The sequence below is a fragment of the Elephantulus edwardii genome, unplaced genomic scaffold (genome assembly GCF_000299155.1).
Source record: "Elephantulus edwardii isolate Elephantulus edwardi_28Jun2011 unplaced genomic scaffold, EleEdw1.0 scaffold00044, whole genome shotgun sequence".
Lineage (NCBI taxonomy): Eukaryota > Metazoa > Chordata > Mammalia > Macroscelidea > Macroscelididae > Elephantulus > Elephantulus edwardii.
This window is the reverse complement of record NW_006399794.1, coordinates 5,861,023-5,868,271: the sequence shown is the minus strand read 5'-3', so window position 1 is coordinate 5,868,271 and position 7,249 is coordinate 5,861,023.

The window sequence follows — 7,249 nt, the reverse complement described above, 5'->3', positions numbered from 1 at the left end:
TCAGCATAATGTCCTCCAGGGTCACCCATTTTGAATAATATTGCATGAGTTACTTGTTTTTCAATGCAGCGTAGTACTCCATTGTGTGAATATACCATAGCTTCTCTATCCATTCATTTGTTGATGGGCACTTAGTTTGTTTCCAACTCCTTACTATTGTAAAAAAAGCCACAATAAACATGGTGTGCATATATCTGCTTGGGTGGCAGTTATGATCTTTTTGGGGTATATTCCCAGTAGTGGAATTGCTGAGTCAAATAGTATCTCTATTTGCAACTTTTTGAGAAAGCTCCACACCATTTTCCATAGTGGTTGCACCATTTTACATTTCCACCAACAGTGAATAAGGGTTCCAGTTTCTCCACAACCTCACCAGCATTTGTTGCTTGCTGTTCTGCTAAATTTTGCTATTCTTACTGGGGTGAGATGATATCTCTTAGTTGTTTTTGTCAGGTCTTTCTTAAGTATCTCTGGGCAAACACAAACTTCCAGTCTCCTGGTTAGCATCTAAGTGCATTAACCATTTACACCACTTAAGGACTCCAAAAGTATGAAACAGTTGCAAATTAATGTGTGCAGAAGGAATAAAAGATAAAAATAAAGATACCTCAATGAGGTTATAATCCCATATGGACATGTGTAAATAACAAAATGAGACAACTACAGGAAGTTACAGGAAGGAAATAAACAAAAAAAGAGAAGGAATAAATAGCAATAGTGGCTTTGGACTTTAATCACTGTATATATGCAGAAATGTGCAGAGACTGTTGCAAATATGAAGTTCTTGCAGAAAGAATTTGGTATATTTACTGCCAATTTAGAGATCTCAAAGTTACACTTTCCCATGTTCCCATTATTCAGTACCCTCAACACAGAGCCAAGACAAGCTTTGAGCATAAACATCCTGGCTCTAATTTGGATTGTATGAATACTGTTCCTTTCATCCTCTTTCATACAACTCCTCCACCCTACCCCACCCCACCCCCAAGCCATTTCCTCTACCGTCTTCTGTTAGTCTAATGAAAGTTTCTTAACCTTTAGAAGCACTAGGTTTGGTTCTCTGTGTGGAGAAGTACAATACAATAACCCATACGTTTGCCTGCCAACATATCTTAAAGCTAAGGGTCTGTTTAATATACTAACTTTGAGGCTATAATTCAACTTTTTGTTACATAACAATAGCTCTTGGCATCACAGAGATAGGATTTACTTCCTTTTTCTATTTTAAATTCTGCACTTAAGCATAGTGAGTAAGCATAGTGAGTTGTTTGGGTTTTCTAATTCATGGATTTTGTTTTTTGCATATTTTGTTTTCTTAGAGGGGATGAAAGGTTAAAATTTTCTAGGAAGTCTTTCAGATCTGTGGGTCTAACACTCACAAAGCAATTATTTCCTTCTCAGTATCTTCACAATGAATTTATGTGGTTACTAAAGTGGACAGTGATGGCTTGTTCATATATCTTAATACAAAACCTCAGGTTCCTCTAAGGCAGGCAATGGGCAAAGGTTACTAGATGACCTTTACATTTTATAGGCCACAACTTTCATGTCTTCTTTCCTCCTTCTTCATTTTTTTAAAATAAAAGCACTATTTCTAAACAGTGTCATTTAAATCCTGAAGATAGAAACTGTTCTACTGAGAGACAGGGAGAACATAGATAGAATATACAGACAATACTGTCATGGATTAGGGGAAGGGAAAATCAATCTGAAATGAATAGATGAGCAATGTGAGTACTACAAATTAACAATGTGGAACAGAATATGCATAATGGATTGAAGCATAGAGTAGGAGAGAAAGAGAGAGGCAAAAAAGAAACAAATCAACCATTCTGAACCAAGTTTGCCAATTAAATAACCCTCACCACCACACCTTAAAAAAAAATCTACTGGCTTTCTGGAAGCTAAGATTTTGAAGCTCCGTATCACATACTTTGGGCCAGGAGGGATCAGTCCTTCCTTTGAGGAGGACATCATGCTTGGAAGGTGGAAATAATGCAGAGAGGAAGACCCTGGATGAGATGCCTTAACATAGTGCCTGGAGTAACAGGGGCATGCGTATCAGAGACAGTGAGACAGGCTCAGGATATGACAGGGTTCAGAGCTATTGTGCATATAGGGTTGCTATGAGTTGTAGGCAACTCAACAGCACATAATAACCACCATCCTCCCAAAAAAGAAATTACCCTAAACACATTCCCTATTGTTGTTGTTATTGTTGTTAGGTACCATCAAATCCAGTATGACTCATAGCAATCCTATTACAACTGATCTGAACACTGTCCTTTCCTCTGCCATCCTCATAGTGCCATCCTCACAATCTCTGACATACTGAAGCCCATTGCTGCAGTCACTGTGTTGCTGAACCCATCTTGTTGAGGTCTTCCTTTCTTTCACTGACCATCCATCTTTCTATGATATCACTCTTTAAGGAATAGCCTCTCCTAGCAACATGCCCAAAGTATGAGAGAGGAAGCTTTATCACCTTTGCCTCCACGGAGCATTCGGGCTGCACCTTCTCCAAGACATATCTGTTTGTTCTTTTGACAGTCCATGAGATATTCAGTACTCTTCTCCAACACCACAACTCAAAGGCACCAATTTGTCTTGTTATCCTTATTCACTGTCTAGCTCTAAGATGCATAGGAAAAGACCATGGCTTGGATCAGGTACACTGTAGTCCTCAAACTGATACCACTGCTCTTCAATAATTTAGAAAGATCCCTGACTGTATTGCAATATATCTCCTGATCTCCTGACAGCTGGTACCACAGGTGTTTACTGTGGATCCAAGTAAGATGAAGTCATTGACAGTATAACCATTCATAAAAATAAATAATTCATAACCCATCACCTAGGGGAGCCTTGGTGGCACAGTGGAAGTGCTTAAATGCTAACCAAACTGTTAGCAGTTCAAAACCACAAGCTGTTCCACAAAAGAAGTAATATGGTAGTCTCTTTCTATAATGCTTTCAGCCTTAAAAACCCTGTAAGGGTCGATATATGTCAAATAATTTGAAAGCAGTGGAATTTTAATCTGTAATTTCAATGTTGCTATGTGCCATTAAGTTGGAACTGACCCCAGTTGACCATCCAACAGGTCTTCAAAGGCAGTAAATTGCAAGGGAGGAAGTTGTCTATCATGCTCTCATGAAACAAATGGTAGATTCGAACCACATATGTCTTTGGGATTGCAACACAGTTTCTTACCAGAGCTCCCATTATTTAATCCTATTCTGGTTTTTCTTTCTCCCTATAGTTTAGCAGAACTTCATTACTCAAGTATTCCATGTTAATTCTAGAGGCTTTTCCATAAACTTTAAACTTTGGAACATTTTTTTTTTGGCATCAAATGCTTTAGATCCGCCATCTGCAGAATTCAGCATACTTTTTAAATAGCTATTAGAAAGCAAAGGATGGTCTTTTCACTCCCTTTATTTCTCAAGCATCAGAAAAAGTAAATATGGTTTATATTCACACAGATGCAACTATAACTCAGTAGCACTTACTAATCCTGTAACTACTTCCCCCCCCCCAATTGCTAAAAGATCACTGGCTCTTAAATCTGATAATACTTCAGTCATCTAAGAAGCTTTTCAAAAATACAGATTATTGTATTCCAGTTCCAGAATTACTGAATTAGAATTCACAAGGTCAAAAAAATATAAGACTGAATTCACTCTAAGATGGTTTGTTTTGTCAATTCTATTCAGGGCCATTTTCCCTTGGAGGAAAGTACTACTATTTCCCCAATCAATACCATCACTACACAGTGACACAAGTTTCTCTAAAGAAGGAATCAAGAAAGATACTATGTGAATAGGAATACAGCAATTTTTTTCCCCTTCACAGTAAGCAATTTGCTTGGACAAGATGACTTATACAGCCTATTCCTAAAAGAAAGAAAAAAAATCTTTACACTGGATATTTAAAGGAAAAAATGCACCTACTTGAGAGTATGATGGCATAAATAAATCATCATTATACTCTTACTGTTGGTGGGAGTGTAAAATGGTGCAAGCACTATGGAAGGCAGTATGGCACTTTCTCAAAAAGTTGGAATTAGAAATCCCATTTGACCCAGCAATCCTACTATTGGGAATATACCCTAAAGAAACCAGAACTGCCACCCAAGCAGATATATGCACACCTATGTTTATTGTTGCTTTGTTCACAATAGCAAAGAGTTGGAAACAACCCAAATGCCCATCAACAAACTAATTTTCACACAAAGGAATACTATGCTGCATTGAAAAACAAGGAACTCATGAAATACTATACAAAATGGGTGACCCTGGAGGACATTGTGTTGAGTGAAATATCTCAAATCACAAGAGGAAAAATACTGCATAATGCCACTGTTATGAAAAAGAACTGACATCAGATTTGGGAGAAAACTAAGAAAAGAGAAGATAAATAATGTACACTGCATTGAAACAGATAAGGAGGAGAACTGTTTAAAAGGGATATATGATTAGGTATTATTTTCATGGCAAGAGTCCAGAATAAGAGCATAGTAAAGTAGAGTGTGGGGGGAAGGGATTATATAACAATGAAAGAATTTTTTTTCTTCTCAAAGAGAAAAGTCAACTGGGGAGGGGGAAGAAGTGGGTAGGGAGGAAAATGTGCAACAATGAATGAATGGATATCCAAGTTCTCTATAATCTTTCATTAAAATATCAGTAAGTAAAAAAATAAATAAATAATCATTTTGATCCTTCCCCACAAATAAAACAAGGAAATTGTGCCCCACTTTTATACACTATAAACTGGAGAGCAGAGAAAAGGAGAATCAGACCAAGCAAGAATCAGTAAATGAATAAAAACTGGCATATAATAAGAAAATCATTCATCTCACCATCTTTTTTTCATTTTTAAAAATTTTATTTTATTAATTTTAATGAACATTTACAGAGATTTTTAGATTTCCATTAATTCATTGCATTTTTTCTCCCTGCCCATCCTTCCCCCACCAGTTCGCTCTTCTCTTTGAAAAGTAAAAGAAAAATTCTTTCATTGGTATAGAATCCCCCCCCCAACATGCAGTACACTCTGCTATGCAGCCTTCATTCTGGACTCTTGTCATTACCATAATACCCAATCATATATTGCTTTTAAACTGTTCTCTCGCTCATCTGTTTCGATGCAGTATACATAATTTATTCAATTTTTCTTAGTCTCACCCCAACCCTGATGTCAGTCCCATTCTACAACAGTGGCACTACGCAGCATCTGTCCTTTTGTGACTGAGATATTTCACTCAGCAAATGTCCGCCAGGGTCACCCATTTTGAATAATATTGCATGAGTTCCTTGTTTTTCAATGCAGCATAGTATTACATTGCGTCCTCTTCACCATCTTGACCCTTCCTTCTTACATGAGCTGATGGCTGCTGTGAACTGGTGTAGTAGCACTAGAAAAAAGTCTGCTTACCTAATGGCAGACTTAGAGGACTCTAAGCTTCTCTCCTAAATTCAACAAAACAGACACCATTGGGAGTATGCCACCACCTCCCCTACCCAGACACTATCAGTTCCAAGCCTACTGCAAATTGCTATGAAAGGTTCATAAGGAGTCTGCTCTTTTAGGCAAAACTCTGTTTTCTGTACACCCCATACTCAAGTCCCTGAAAACAGCAGGAAAGATCTCTTGAAGAGTCAGTTCTAATCTCTTATTCCCGCTTTCAATCAGTACTAAAGACTGCTGACTGAGGCTGCTGTGTACTTTGAAGCAGGCAGGCATCTTTCTTAGTGGAGGAGACCTCTCGAAAATACTTAAGAGCAGTAATGTCAGTTTGAAGACTAAGGTGTGCCTGATTCAGCCCATGATCTTTTCAATCACTTCTTATACATCTGAGAACTGAACAATAAATAAAGATGACAGAAGAATTGATGTCTTTGAGTTACAGTGTTGGGAAAAAGTGCTGAGTAGCCCATGGACTTCCAAAAAAACCCCAAACAGTTATGTCTTCCGGAAAGCACAGCCAGAGTCTCCTTAGAGGCAAAGATGGTGAAGCTTCTTCATCTCTTATATTTTGGACATGTTGCTAGGAGAAGCTATTCCTCGAAAAGGGGCATCATTCTTGGAAAAATGGAGGGTCAAAGAGAGGAAGACCCATTATTAAATGGATTGACACAATGACTGCAGCACTCGGCTCTAATATATCAGAGATATATTTGAAAGCATAGGACAGGTTTCAGGTTTGTTGTTCACAGGGTCACTATAAGTCATACTCAACTTAATGGCATGCAACATCTTCAGTCACATAATACAAGGAGGGCAATGATAGCAACAAAGTAGACCTCCTTGGAGGTTCATTTAGAACAGGACAGTCACTTTCCCACTTGGACACATCACCTGCAAGCCTTCTATAAATTGTTACCCAAGGGCTCTGCAGTCGAGTCTCTTACAGTCAGCTTTCTAAGTACCTCCCAGCACACTTCATAGATGTGGCCTCTAAAACCAAGAGGACAAATCACCCTAGAGCCAACTAGGGTTTTCCTTACTTCATGTTGATGTCAAAGACTGCTGATTGAGGATTCTGTGTTTAGGGAGCAGAGTCTTGAGTAGAGGCTATATACAAAGTCAATATACTAAGGAACAGATTCTCATAACAACAAGGCAGACCTTCTTGAGGATACTATCAGTAGGACTACCCTCTTTTCAAGCGTGTAACTGCCAGATGTTGGACTGGCACAAAATCCTACAGATTCCCTTACAATGAGATCAGGAGGTCACCTAAGTAGAGGTTATTACCTTGGAGCTCTGAAATGAAAAAGATCTCTTGGAAGTTCTTCTGAAGAGTGCCAACAGCTCATCCTCTAGAAATAGAAGAAAGTCTGTCTCTGCTTCCCTAAATGCCAGCTCACATATAACAGACACCACAGAGAAAGGAATGAAACAAAATAAAACAAAAACAAAGAGACTCAGTGAGTGTGCCATTTCTTTCTAAAATGTTATTATAGAAACAGAAAAGGAAAAGGAGTAATACCAAAGAGAAAGGACTGTACGTAGCTCCAGTGGATATATTAATTCACAAAAAGTATTTTGCCTGGGTGGTGGTGCATACAACAGGGAAAACTGACCACAACATATCTTCTGATGTGTTTGGAAGAAACTGAAAGTTGAAAAATGAAAACCAGAATCCAACGATACATAAAAAAATAATCCACCATGACCAAGTGGGATTCATAACAGGTATGCAAGGATGGTTCAACATAAGGAAAACAATTAATGTAATTCATCACAT